Source organism: Python bivittatus, unplaced genomic scaffold (genome assembly GCF_059951505.1).
Source record: "Python bivittatus isolate LINGU-HERP-01145 unplaced genomic scaffold, Pbiv_v1 ctg000700_np1212, whole genome shotgun sequence".
Classification (NCBI taxonomy): Eukaryota; Metazoa; Chordata; class Lepidosauria; order Squamata; family Pythonidae; genus Python; species Python bivittatus.
This window is the reverse complement of record NW_028277098.1, coordinates 63,959,025-63,973,368: the sequence shown is the minus strand read 5'-3', so window position 1 is coordinate 63,973,368 and position 14,344 is coordinate 63,959,025. Positions and strand designations below refer to the sequence as shown.

General features: G+C 35.4%; 1 protein-coding gene across 1 annotated transcript in view; it reads left to right on the top strand.

Annotated features, from left to right (window-relative positions):
• The first annotated feature begins 225 nt into the window (after window positions 1-225).
• The window catches only part of PIGR (polymeric immunoglobulin receptor), a 36,618-nt gene continuing 22,499 nt past the window's right edge, over window positions 226-14,344 (top strand). The window contains exon 1 of the mRNA XM_007431452.4: window positions 226-380. The gene's annotated coding sequence lies outside the window, so the exon portion shown is untranslated. The remainder of the gene's footprint in view (window positions 381-14,344) is intronic.

Genomic DNA, 14,344 nt, shown 5'->3' with positions numbered 1-14,344 from the left:
TTCTCCCATTGTTCTTTAATATTCCCTATTGCCATTACAAAACCATTGCTAGCACAATAAAATTGTGCAGGCTACTAATCATATCTCCTACCTACAAGTGTCTGCAGATTATATGCACAATAGCTATACTACTGTGTGCATTTGGGAGGTTGATATTCCTTTAAGAATCTCAACAAGTGGATGGATGTTCAGGGCTGGAGCTAAGAGGAGGTCTTTAAACACTTTCAGTTCTTAAGAAATTCAGTATTGCACCAGCTGTACTCAGGAACAAAGAGCTAACAAAGAAAGAAGTGTCTCAAGATTTTTAAAAAACATAATAGGAAAATTGAAAAAAGGAGGATTTGGATCAGTAACTTATTCTGCTCAGCTAAACCTGGACAGTAAGTAATGCTTCTTTACTATTCCATAGATGAAATTATATTGTTGCGTGCAATATGGTCCTGCAAAACCAACATCAAAATCCCAAATTAAACAAAACAGATTTTTTAAAATTACTTCCAAGCAGTAGAGTTTAGAGCCCAGACTCAATGAATTTCTAGACAGGATCAGCCTGTACACATACTAAAATATTTAAGATTGTTCCAGAGCAATTTGCTGTAATTATTTTGAGCAGTTTGTATATAATCATTCTGCATCAGACAACTTTATGAAGGAGTAGCAACTCAGTTATCAGTTGTAGAGGACTTTTGATGCAAGTATTTGCATACATTTCAACTATGTTTCCTTGAGGTAAGCCTACAACCTTTAATGTAAGTCACTTCTAGTAGCTCCACTTAGGAATTCAGCCTAAGTGAATAAAGAACCTGTGTTTAAACAATCGTTCCCTTATGAGGCTGATAGATATTTTTTAATAAAATCTTGACATATCTAGTATTTATTACTCTGTCACAAATGTGAAACCTGGTGTCTAGGGAGGCCAAAAACATCACTCACCCATTTGCTTGATGACTTGCAAGGGGGAGGCTGAAGGGGTCCCTACTATAGCCATAACACAGGGATCAACTAGTAACTTTCCAAATATTTATTGGACTGTAGTTCCTGTTATATTTTACTTTGATGCTATTCACTAGGTCTGGGGATTGCTGGAGATCAATGTATCTGGAGAGCCATAAATCAACACCTAGGTACACATTCTACAGCCCAGGTCAGCATGTGGCTTAGAAGGGGTTTGGGTATAGCCCCCAACATTTTTGCAGACTCTAGATATATATGAGAGATTATTTTGTTTTACTCACATTTCTTAATGTAGATTAAAGTTAAGTATAAATTGTGATGCAATGGGATCTAGATCACAAATGTGGGTTAGAATCAACTCAATATTTTAATTAGTTTTTGTCCTGCCCCCTCTTTTTGTAAAAAAGTAGCCAGGCACTCTTAGAGTAAGGTCCCCAATATGCCATTCAAAAACTGCAGTGACTTTCAGCCGCAAGCTTGCATATCTTGCATAAACTCATTTATGTAGTAATCTATTACTTGGAAAGAAGGAAGAAGTACAGCACTGCCTAGGCTGAAAAACCATGCCTAAAGATTTGTTGGAAACACTTTGGAATTTCTCAGAAGGAATTTTTCTCAGGCTGGAATTTCCAAATCCCATTCAATTTTCAATATAAGTGGAATGCAACAGAATTCTATAGTTGCATGAAATTTAACAAGTTCTACACATTTTTAACATTTTTGTTGAACTTCCTACAGTATTGTGCCAGAATTAGAATCTACAAATAGAATACAAAAAATTGCTGAAGTTTCCACCAAAGATACTAATATATATTAATTTTGTGGGTAATGTTTACATACCCACAAACACAATCTAGGAAAGGTGCAATTTTATAGGGCAATTTTATCAGAGACTAATTACCTCTAGGGAGTATCTTAAGGATTTACTGAAACAATTCAAATGAGATTCATCAAGTCCAGTATTCAATTCAACCTCCCACAGGTTTTCTTTTTTTAAACTTCCAAAAGAATCAACTATGCTTGGTATAAGAGTTTATATAATTCTCAGATTCCCTTATTATATTAAATATTAAATTTAATATAATTAATTCTCCAAATATTGTTAAAAACTTTGATTTGTATAACCTATATATTTTACAAAGGAATGGTTGAATTGGCAGATTTCTTTTAAAAAGCTATCAGGAAAAATTGAGAATCAAATTCAGCTGCTACCATTGTCTACTAATTGTAGCTAAAGTGGCCAGTCCTAGAATTCCAAGAGCCATTATTAAAGTTCAAGAATTTGGAAGAAAAAAGCAAGGTATTTTCTGCAAAGATCAAAACTTACTCCTAAAGTTTCAATTATCCTCTTTTACATCTTAGTTGTGAGTGTGACTGGAAACTGATTGGAGGCAACCAATGACTTAATACTTGGCAGTGAATTAATTTTGAAAAAATGCAGTTACCCATTGCAATGTATATCAACTCAGAAGACACAAATAAATGAAGGTGTTTGAAAGACAAGTTAAGGAATCTTTCTGATTTATATTCAATATTTCTTTTATCTCTTTCATTAGTTTTCTTTCTAGACCCTTACCAAGACCGTAAGAGAGCAAGAGGCTATATTTTTGCTTAGTCCTTTTATTTTTTAGAGAATTTTATGTTGTTGATTATATGGTAATAGAAAAGGGCAATATATAAATTGATTAAAATAATAAATAAATCATTCCTTTGCTTAAGAGTAGAAATGCAAACTTAGTTATTGTCACTTAATTAACAAATTCAGTAATTCAACTACAAAGGAACCATTCTTTCCACTCAGCTACAAAGCATATTGAATAATCGATCAGCTTATTCCATGGAACTATAATGGCTATGTTTTTAAACAGTATATGGTACATTGCAGACCCTAAGCAATTATTGAGAAATGCTGTTGGTTTTATTCCATATCGGAAAATGGCATGAGCTCATGCAAATTATGTGTTCGAATCATTGTATGATGACTCTAAACAGTGATTCTACTTTGTGACTCTAAAAAGCAACAATAAGGTATGATATATGGAACAAATTCTTTATCTGCAAAAACATGATGAGAATCACATCCTATAAACAAGCACATTTCATAAAATATATGCAGAGGACACAATGTAAATATTACTGTAGCAAGAAGCACTGCAATAAGTAGGAATATTATTTGCCTCCACACCACAAAGGATTGACTTCAAGTTATTTGCCTTAGGACAGAATCAGCAACCTATGGCTCATGAGGCACATTGCTCCATTCGTCTACAAGTACCAGGCTGAAATGTTATGGCAAAATGGCCAAGTTTCAACAGCGTCTCTTTTCTTCTCTTCTCTTCTCTTCTCTTCTCTTCTCTTCTCTTCTCTTCTCTTCTCTTCTCTTCTCTTCTCTTCTCTTCTCTTCTTTTTTTTTTTAATAGTATTTTATTGGAATTTTAAAATTACAAAGTTAAAAGTTAGAAATGAAAAAGAAAATTGAAAATACAAATTATAAAGAAAAGGAAAAGAAAAAGTGAAATAAAGTAAAAGAAAAAGAAAAAAGATATGAAAATATAGATAACTTCCAATCTATCTCTGGTCTTAGGAATAATAAGAGTATCATAAGTGCTAGTTTTTAATGCATTAAGTAGGAATAATTCTTTGTCTAAAACATATCCCATTACATTTATAATCTAATCTTCAAATCCCCATGTAAGCTTCGCCCCGCCTGCATTTTGCAAATAGTCCATCAATGGTTTCCATTCTTTAAGGTAATAATTATTTGAGTTTTCTTTTAATAAGCAAGTCAGTTTATCATTTTCCACCATTTCCATCAGTTTTAACAACCATTCTTGTATTGTTGGTAGTGTCTGGGTTTGCCAAAATTGTGAATAAAGAAGTCTTGCTGCGATAATCATGTATTGAGTAATTCTAATAAGATGTTTTCCTATTTGAAAATCCATTATCCCCAGCAGGAATAATTCTGGTTTAAATGGAATCTGTATTTGTAGTATGCTCTGCATCAAGGTTTGTATTTGAGTCCAGAATTTCTTTCCAATTTTACATGTCCACCACATATGGTAAAACGACCCTTCTTGTTGGTTACATTTCCAACAAATGTTGGAAATTGTCCCATACATCTTTGATAGTCTTTGGGGTGTCATGTACTATCGATACAACATTTTATAAAAATTTTCTTTCAAATTATAGTGTAAAGTAGATTTTAATCCTTTAGACCACATATTTTCCCATTGCTGCATATGTATATTATGTCCAATATTTTTTGCCCATTTAATCATGCGTTCTTTAACTTGTTCTTCAACTATTTCTTCTCTCAACAATAATTTATACATTTTTGGTATTAAGTGTTCATCTGTTTCACATAACTGAATTTCAAATTCCGATTTATTCTGTTCAAATCCAAATTCTTTTTTATCGATTTTAAATTTTTCTTTATATTGCATATTAGAAAGCCATTGAAAAGTATGTCCTTCTAAAACCAATTGCTCCTTTGATTTGATTTTATATTCTCCTTGTTCTTTTTCTAATAAGTCTTTGTATCTCATCCATTTATTTTTATCTCTTGTTTCAGTTCTATAGAAGGCTTCTTGTATAGAGGTCCACATTGGCATCTTAGGGTATAAAAGTGGTCTGCATTTAGTCCAAACTTTTAAAAGAGATCTTAATAGTGGTTTTTAAAGTCCACATTAACTTTAACTTTATCATACCACAAATATCCATGCCATCCAAATCTCAAATTATAACGTTCCAAATTTAATAATTTTTCATTTCTCAAGGTAATCCATTCTTTAAGCCATACTAAACAGCAAGCTACATAGTACAATTTCAAATCAGGAAGACCCAAACCACCTCTTTCTTTCACATCTTGCAAAACTTTATATTTTATTCTTGGTTTTTTCCCTTGCCATATAAACTTAGAAATGTCGTGTTGCCATTGTTTAAAGGGTGCTTCTGAAGTCAATATTGGAACTGTCTGGAAAAGATATAGAATTCGCGGCAAAATATTCATTTTAATCACTGATATTCTTCCTAGTAATGACAATTGTAACTTTTCCCATCGGTCTAAATCTTTTTTAATATCTGTCCAGAGTGGAACATAATTATTCTGAAATAAACCAGCATTCTTAGATGTCAGATATACTCCCAGGTACTCTTCTCTTCTCTTCTCTTCTCTTCTCTTCTCTTCTCTTCTCTTCTCTTCTCTTCTCTTCTCTTCTCCTCTCCTCTCCTCTCCTCTCCTCTCCTCTCCTCTCCTCTCCTCTCCTCTCCTCTCCTCTCCTCTCCTCTCCCCTTCCCTTCCCTTCCCTTCCCTTCCCTTCCCTTCCCTTCCCTTCCCTTCCCTTCCCTTAAAATTGGAGGTGGACTTCTTGAAACTCCCCAAACAACCGTAAATTACACATTTTCATGGCAATTTCAGCCTGTACATTGGCAAAGGGGGGGGGGGAGGGATAAAGATGGTAGGAGAACCAGGAAACTCTTCCATTCGTATTCTCACTGTCTACTTTGGAGAAAAAATGCACTGCCATTTTACCACAACTTTTAGTGATATCAGGTGGTTGGAGGTCTGACATGGGAAGTTGGAGGAAAGCTGCAGTAGATTGCCTGATCCTTGAAACACTGGGCACCTCCTTCTTAAGCACTTTCTATCCTCCAAATTAAATGGAGTGGAATGGGATCACAGGGCAGGCTCTTTCCTTGCTGCAGAGATAGTCTATATCCACCCTACATGCATAGGTACTTAAATCCCCAGGTGCATGTCAAGGAGGCACTATGCAGTTATATTTGTGCATGCCCATATTCTCAAACGGAACTATTTACTTAGCAAATAACTTGATTGCAATTTATTCATATCGTGATCTAAAATTCTGAAAACATACACATCAAATCACACTGCTGTTAACCATATTATCCTCTTATCCCCAGGTCAGAAAGAGAGCCGATGCTATAAAATAGCACATATGATACAGATGAAGTGAGGTGTCACTCATGACAGCTTATGCCTTTTAATAAAATTTGTTAGTCTGAAATAGTGTAACCAGACTCTTCCTGATTTTTAGGCTGTTGCAGAGGAACACAGCTCTCCTTCTGCATTGTCTACAAAATATGACTATATATCTATCCTTCAGTTCCATACACTGGGTAAAGTCTGTCCAAGACTGAATATTATTCACAGGAAGAGAGATCCAAGTGTTCAAATTCTATGGTGCAACAGCAAGTATACCATATCTGAAACTGGGCAGTTGTTATTCCTTCTTTCCTTCCATACTTCTTTCTCTCTGGGGGAAACACAGCACTTTTAGAATGTGATTTTTCTGGAATGGGAGGCTGTGCTACAGTTTCCATTATTTCCCAGTAGCAAGAAGAGGAAATAGAAGCATGGGGTAGGCACAACTAAACAAGGAAGTGCCCACCCTCCAAACGGAGCAGCTGAGATGGAAGCTGCGTACTTATTCCAGTTTCAGACTTGGCTTCAGGCAGTTCATTGCTTTCAATACTCAAATGAGATTGATAGGTGAGAACTCAGTGAAATCTACAAATGCTATCTAATTAATAATCAAACAGGTAGTGCTTGTGGGCACCGTATGAACAGGAGGGCATGCATATGCCATGTCAGAAAATATCCCATGCATCTTTCTACAGAGAGCATGTGAAGACCTTTGGCAAATTATCAAAGAAGTATGGAAACACAATGCACTCATTAACACTTCTATTAATGATTGGTGTACTTCAGCATTGTGTGAGATTAGCTGTACATTTATCATATTCACAATTATAATTCTGATTTTAAAAAGTTTCATTGACTCTTATCTTTTCCTTCTTTAATCACTCCAGCAAATGTTTCCTGAATATGATTGTAGCAGGAATGTATATGGACTCAGAATTTCCTGATTTTGAAAAAATGTTCACCAGAATCAATCTAGTCTTTTCAGGTTGCTCCCATTTGCATACATTGCATTGCAGATTCCATCAGTACCAGATAGCATGGCCATTGGGAATGTTCCCCTTACTATAATTGCAATGCAACACATTTGGAGGACACCAAGTTGCAAAAGACTGTTGTAAGCCAACTAAAATATTTCTCACTCACCAAAGTACAATCAGAATGTCAGTATTTAAAATGCACAAGTCATCAAGTTAGAAGAGCACATAAGCTAACACTTGGAGCAAAGGACAGAGGGCATTAATTTCTAGAATATAATGAGCATGTTTTTCTCTCTCTCCTTTTATGCATGCTAAGGTTGAAACAAAATTTTATTTTCTGAAGTTATTTGCACTTAAAAAGAAACTCCTTGTGGTGCCAATACAGGCTCTGACCTGAATTTCAAATATCACTTTTCTAGAGTTCTTTATCTGGATCATTGCAAAGATACCAATCTCTGCCAATTCCGTTATGTAACAAGCCAGGGAAAGGAGACCCTTTCCACCCAAGTAGGATGATTCCAAGACTACAGACACAGTTAAATAAGAAAAAAGTAATAGATCTTATTGCATGTAAAAGCCTTAACCCTTTTTATCTATCAAGGAAGATCACTTTACTGACTAAGGGTACTGTTAAAACATGGTGCTTCACCCTGGAGCCCATAGGTAAGTCTCAATGTCCATACATATGGGTGAATTTTCTAGGTTAAATATACTCACATAATGTGACCTAACCCCATGCTCCCTGTTTATAAATGGCAAGACATGATAATCCATGTTGTTGATTTATAATATGTTGATTTTGCTTTTGCTACTTGTTCATATCAGCCGCGTGAGAATAGCCCACTTCCAATCACGTCAGGATTTAGCAACCGTCTCAATGATGAGATTTAGGTTGATTGTCAGTGAACTTTTAATCCTAATTGACACAATCATAATCACTAGCTGATCCAGTATGCTTTTTCATTCTTTAAAAATGTATTATTATATTTTTATCTCACCTTTATTTTTGGTCAATTCAAGATAATATACATACCTAATGCTCCCACCTCCTATTTTGCCCCCAACAAGAATGTTGTGAGGTGGGTTGAGTAACAGAGAGCATCTGGCCCAAATTGCTGGCTTTCATGAAGACTAAGAGAGGACTAGACTTCATGGCCTTCTGGTTTCTAAGCCAGCACCTTAACCACTACAACAGACTGGTCCTCCTGTTTCGGAGGCTCTTCAAAGCTACTGCCAGCTGCAATATTCTAATTTGAATTATAAGTACAGTGTTATCACAAACAAAAGGCATAGTAGCAGTCTCAAACGGAATGAGAAAAATGGCCCCAAATCTACTTTATTATAAATTATATTTTAGACTTAACCATATGTAAAATGATAAAACTGAGTTTGACTCTTGGTGACTACTTGGACATGTCCTGATTGTTTTCGTGGTACAATTAAGCAAGTGGTTTACTAGTCTCTTCTTCTGGCATGTTTCTTTTGAGCTCCCAATCTAATCTACAATCTTTGGATTTTTAGATTGTCTCCCATCATAAACATTACATATCCTGAGACCAAGCAAGGTCAGCTAAGAGCGGCTCCTGATGTAGAATAATCATTTATAAGATGTTCCTTAATTTTTTTTTTTCATTAACAGAACTAGGTGTAGTTGAAAGGTGCAACTTTAAAATTAGTATTCAGACTATTTTTTCCCTAGACTTTTGTTTAGAATTGCCTTCTTAAGTGCAAGCAGAGCCAAGACAATTTGCTGAATGAGGCAGAAAATCCAATGAACTCAATGTGTAAATATATAACAAGCAAATATTGGACTCTTTATTAATCTTTATTGATCCATTTCATATTTGTTGCCTGCCCTGTGATTTACTTAACAGTAGGACTGGTTCTAAATTATGATTCCATTATTTTTAGTATAGCTTGGGTTCTAATTTGTGATTGGAAACAACTATTACTGCACCTATTTAATCCTGAATCTTTCATTTAGTAGCTTCTCTTAGGGTTGCAAAGTAACTGGATTACTGTTCCTGAGCGGTTATGGTCATTGTATCATCACAAGGTTTGAAATGTGCTTTGAGGAGTGGCATTAACATCTATGGTTTAAGGCAGTGATCTCACCAGATAGCACATTTGACATTCAGCAGCAAAACATAGGAATTCAACAATTTTTAATAGAAAAAAAAAATCATAAGGAAGATAGATGCTTTAAGCCTTCATTATGCTTAACATATCTATCTTGCTTGTTTTTAATAGCCTCCAAACAACAATATATATTTGAAAATATGTATGAATTTTTCAAATAAATATATTAAAAAGGCTGAAAATTTCACCTTCATTGATGTCATATCCAGGTCTTTTATGACGTTCAAGAACAATGAAAAATTGTGGACCCTTTTTCTGGCAATGAAACATAATATAACCCAGGATGAAAAAGTGAATGATACAGCATAAGTAAAACAGTTTTGTGAACTGGCCATTACAGGGCCCAATAAATTCTCCTTCCCTGAGTATCTATATATGATGTTTACTTGTTTACAGTATCTCAATTTTAATCTCTTTTCAAAATATAATAAAAGAAACTTAATTTAACCACACCTTGGTACCATAAAAAGCAACAGTTACTATACAGAGAATTGTTAGAATCTGTTTCTGTTTCCGTGGGTGTGCTTGGAAAATGCTTTCGATTTTTGAACAGAGAAGCATGCATTAACATTGTGAAAACACAGACACTTTTCAGAGAGAGCTTCCATTAACCGGCATACAAATAATTATGTAATTCGTTTCAAGGGCCCATGGGATCTTCACACTGTAAAACCACTTCCAAAATGTATGGGTCTTTAAAAAAAAAAAAAAATTATAACAGGCAAAGTTTCTGATGCACAAGAATAAATGACCAAAATTCCTCTGGGTGTGATTTCTGATTTCATTACTTCCTGTTAACAACAGTAGAAAGTGATGATTCTGTTTTTTGATATCATAGAAGTTGGAATAAATCTGCAACCTATCGTGCAATTTGATAATTTTCAATGTTAGAATTAATAATTACATGAATAAAGCCTCTTTAGAAAGCTCGCATACTTCTTCCAAAGTCCTACTGGAAAATCACCATGAAGTTTAAATTCAGATGTTTCAGGATGTTAAATGGCGTTTCCTGAAGGGACAGGACTATGCAGCATTGCAGATCTGATTTTTTTAAAAAGCTGCACTCACGTCTGCACAAGCCCCCAAAATTACTTTTTTAGAAGAAAATCCAGTTTTGCCTAGCCCTAGTATGTGTATATATGTAGGCAACATACAATTCTGGCTTAGCAAACGAGTTTTTGTATCCTACAAAAAAAAAGGTATGCAGGAATTTTGTAGGAATTAAGATCACCTATGAAGAAATTGGTTACATTACCAGTTTTAAGAAGGTTTAACATTCCAACAAGCTCTGTTAAATGTTTAGTAATAGCAGAAGTAAGGCTGGGAACGGCATTTTCTCATAAATCATTACAAATGTGAATTTAAAAATACTCTAAACCACTGTGTAGCCTTACAGTAAAAAAGCAAACATGCAAATTTACTTGCTCAGATTAAGCCTGTCTATGCCACAAGTTCCTGTACCTTGATACACATCCGTGATTTATACTAGTTAGTCAAATTTCTCTTTGTACTGGCAGACTCGCTTTTTCCTTGTTGCAGTAAGCAATGAATAACAGCCTTGAGATGCTACCCTCAGGTTTTTTTTTTTTCATGTTTGTCCTTTGAATATTGCAGACACTTCAATCTCATGTCTAAACTTTAATTTCATAAGGGCTAAATTCCAAGATAGATTTACATATTACATATATATGTATATTGCATACATCCCACACACTATGACATTTATCTTAGTGATTTATCACATTTGTCTTGTTATGAGTGCATTAAAGGGAAATGACAGAATTTCAGAATTTCAGGAAAGTTGAGATTTACTAGATGACTGTGATACATTTTACAGAATTCTGATATGTATTTGCAAATCTGGAATACAGTAAATAGCCTTCATCATCTTCATTATCTTTTCTGTAGCTTTCCAGCAAAGGACAGCATGTGTGTGCATGTGTGTGTGTATGTATTTATAGTATGTATTAGTTAATTCATTCATTCAATTTACATGGCCATCCCATGTAAGTAAGGGCAAATGAGAAAAGGTATACCAAACTAAGCTGAGGGAGAATTAAAATAGTGAATATATACTATGTTGCAAACTAGATCCCAACACATTATGAAGGGAAAATGTATTGTCAGGGGGATATTGCCACACAAGCAGTATTCAAACATACCAGTTTACAATAATGTATTCACACACTATTTTATTTCTCCACCTATACTAAGCATCTCAATTTCAGTTATATTTCAGTTATTTATATTGTATTTCGCTTCTTCCTTTGAACTGATTATCTGAGATGCTGTGACAATTTGATCATTCCAATTGCATAGTCACTGTGCAGAAAAAAGCTTACATTTCCATTTCAGTCATGTTTAAACCTCACACAGACCTCTGCCACACCATCAACTGTTGAATTTATACAGTTATAAAGCCAACCTCCATTTTTCCCACATGGTCCTCAACAATGATAGCTTCCAAGCATGTTTCTCGTGACACTGGAACCTCGGTCAAGCTCTAGAGAAAAGTTATATATTGTGGAGGTCTGGAGGCACTAACTCTGATTTTTCTAGGGATATACTAGTTGCTCCATCCTATATTATGGGGAAGCCTCCGCATGCAGTATAGAGGATAGCATGTTTTCAGCAAAGCTAGTTTGCAGCAGAACCAGATTCATGAACGGTAGTGAAGAAGATATATATTAGAACTCTGCAATCAATGTTGGTCAGTGGCTGGGAATGTGTCCAGTTGTACATACAATGTATAATCATTACGTGGTAGAACTTATAACATGCATCCAGCAGGTACCTCAAGGGACCCTCTCTTTCTCTTTTAGTCAGCTCTAATGAAGGTGTTAGAGAGCTAGTTTGATGTAGTGGTTAAAGTGCTTGACCAGAAGTGGAGAGACTTGAGTTCTAGTCTTCCCTTAGGCACCAAGCCAGTTTCTTTCTCTCAGATTGGAAAATTGAAAAACATCTTGGAAGAGGGTACTGGCAAACCCCTTCTGACAATGTTATCAAGAAAACTGCCTGGACCTGTCCATGAAATCACCAGGAGTCAAAGATTGACTTGAAGGACCCTAAGAAGACAACAATGAAGATATTATTCTGCTTTCTGTTCTCTTACTCTGTCCAAGCCAGAGCATAAAATTAAGAAGATGTAGCAGCCGCTACATACATTTTCTTTGTTCTCTTCTAGACAGATTGAATCAAGGGGAGTAATAACAGTAGTATGGAAGCAGGATTACTCAGGGAGGAAGGACCAATGACAATGTCTTGTCAAAACAAAAACCAGACCAAACTCCTGCATCCAACATTCAGGGAAAAAGTAAGGAATGACATCATAAGGATGACTTGGACTGGAAAAGAATCCTAGAAGACGGGAAAACAAAGTGCAAAAAACCAGGACTCAGAGGCCAGAAGACCAAAGGGACCCTTGAACTAGAGAGAATTTTATTTCAAAGGAGAAGAGGATTTCTCAGAAATTTGTATAAGTAGAATGTGATGCTCTTATCCTTCTTTAGTTATGAGGTGGCCAAGTAATGTATGCAAAGGCCTTGTCATTCATTGTGCAGTAATCTTTCCAGCATTCTGGAGCCTAGCTTCCCACATTTCAATTCAGTCCCAAAGACATCATGAGGGAGCTCCTCCCATGGAGCTTTTGCAGATTAGGGAGTAAGAGAGGCTGGGGAGGCTCTGGAGTGATGAAAGTTAAGTCACAAGAAAACAACAACTGCAGTTGCTCCTTCTAGCATGCCAACAACAGGTTAGCTCAAAAACACATGAGAAATGTAGAAGACATAGCCACACAATCTGAGAATAAGGGAGACAAAGAAATACATCTTCTTTGGGTGAATAAAACATCTAAGAACGGGCAGTGGAGATTTTGTCAAAATAATGACCTGAACCTAAGTAAAAAGTAAAACCTAAGAAACAGTAGAGGAAGAAGCCAATGGCCTGAGTTTGTGGGAAGAAGTAAGGACTAACAAGAAACAAGTACATTTCAACTGATGAAATGCCTTTCAAGAAAGGAACATTATGGGTTGTGAAACAACATCATCATCATCATCATCATCACAAATTTATTTGATCAATGATCAGAACAGTAGCAGAGTTGGACAGCAACATTTTATTACAACAATATAGCATAATAAAAACCAATTGAAAACTGTATGTGAAATTCTAATGACATAACATACAACTTAACTCACACTGGGCATATTTATTCTTTGTTATGGCAGATCTAATTCTGTAGTAATTTAATAGCTATGACACAAAATTCAGCTACATAATATGTAACATTAGGCTGATTGTCTGATAAGAGAGAACCAAGATGAAACTTATCTGATTGTCGTGACATATGTTCAAACAAGGGAGAGATGAAAGATTGATTCCTACCTTGATAATATGTGGGAAAAAATAGCATAAAGCCAAATTTGATTGACCATAACATGGCTATAACCAAAAAGACAAGGAGTGAAAGGTATTAGACATTACATTTAAATAATTAGGATCCACTGAACTTTTGAACACCCAACAAGCAGTGGTTTTCTTCAGCTGCAATGCTTCCTCAGAATATATATCCCTTTATTTATACTGTATTAACTGGATAAAAACAATTTTTTCCCCCAAATAATTACTGGGAGGTTGAATTACATTTGCTCAGAAGCAGTTGAAAACAATGGAATTAGAATAAGGTGCAAATGGCTGCAGAGTTTTATGCTGCAAATCTTGGATGCTTTTTGAAGATTAGTTTGGAGGCAGGGTGTTTACTAGGCCAAAACAGGCTTCTCTCTCATTTCTTTCCTTCCCTATCTACTTACCCCTTCCCTTCTAGCTCATCAAGCCTTGTTTACCCTTCCCTCTTTCTTTCCCTTCCCAGTTTAATCAACCATTCCCTTTAGCCCATCTCCATGATGGTTTTTCTTCTCCTTTTGTCTCTACTGGAAGGAGGGAGAGGAAAGGGTAGCTTGTGTGTGCAAAAGAATGGTTGGTATATGCAAATGGAGCTATATTGCTTTTGTAAATAAAATACCTTATTTTACAGGCGATATTAATGATTATTAATTGCATTAATATAAATGTCTCCCCCTTGTGTGTGAGGTTGGGGAGGTAAGGCTTCTAGAAAGTCATGGTGACCTGGGCATTGCACAGGATTTTTTATCTGCATGTCTGTGTATGTATGTTTACTCTGTCTTGGCAGGGGTCATCTTAAATTCAAGATGCCTTCTTTTCTTGTGAATGTGATCCTTTGATCCACAAGAGCATGTCAATAAAAGAAAACTAGCTATGAAAAGAACTAGAACAGAATAATACATATTTATAAAGTTATTAATATAGGAAA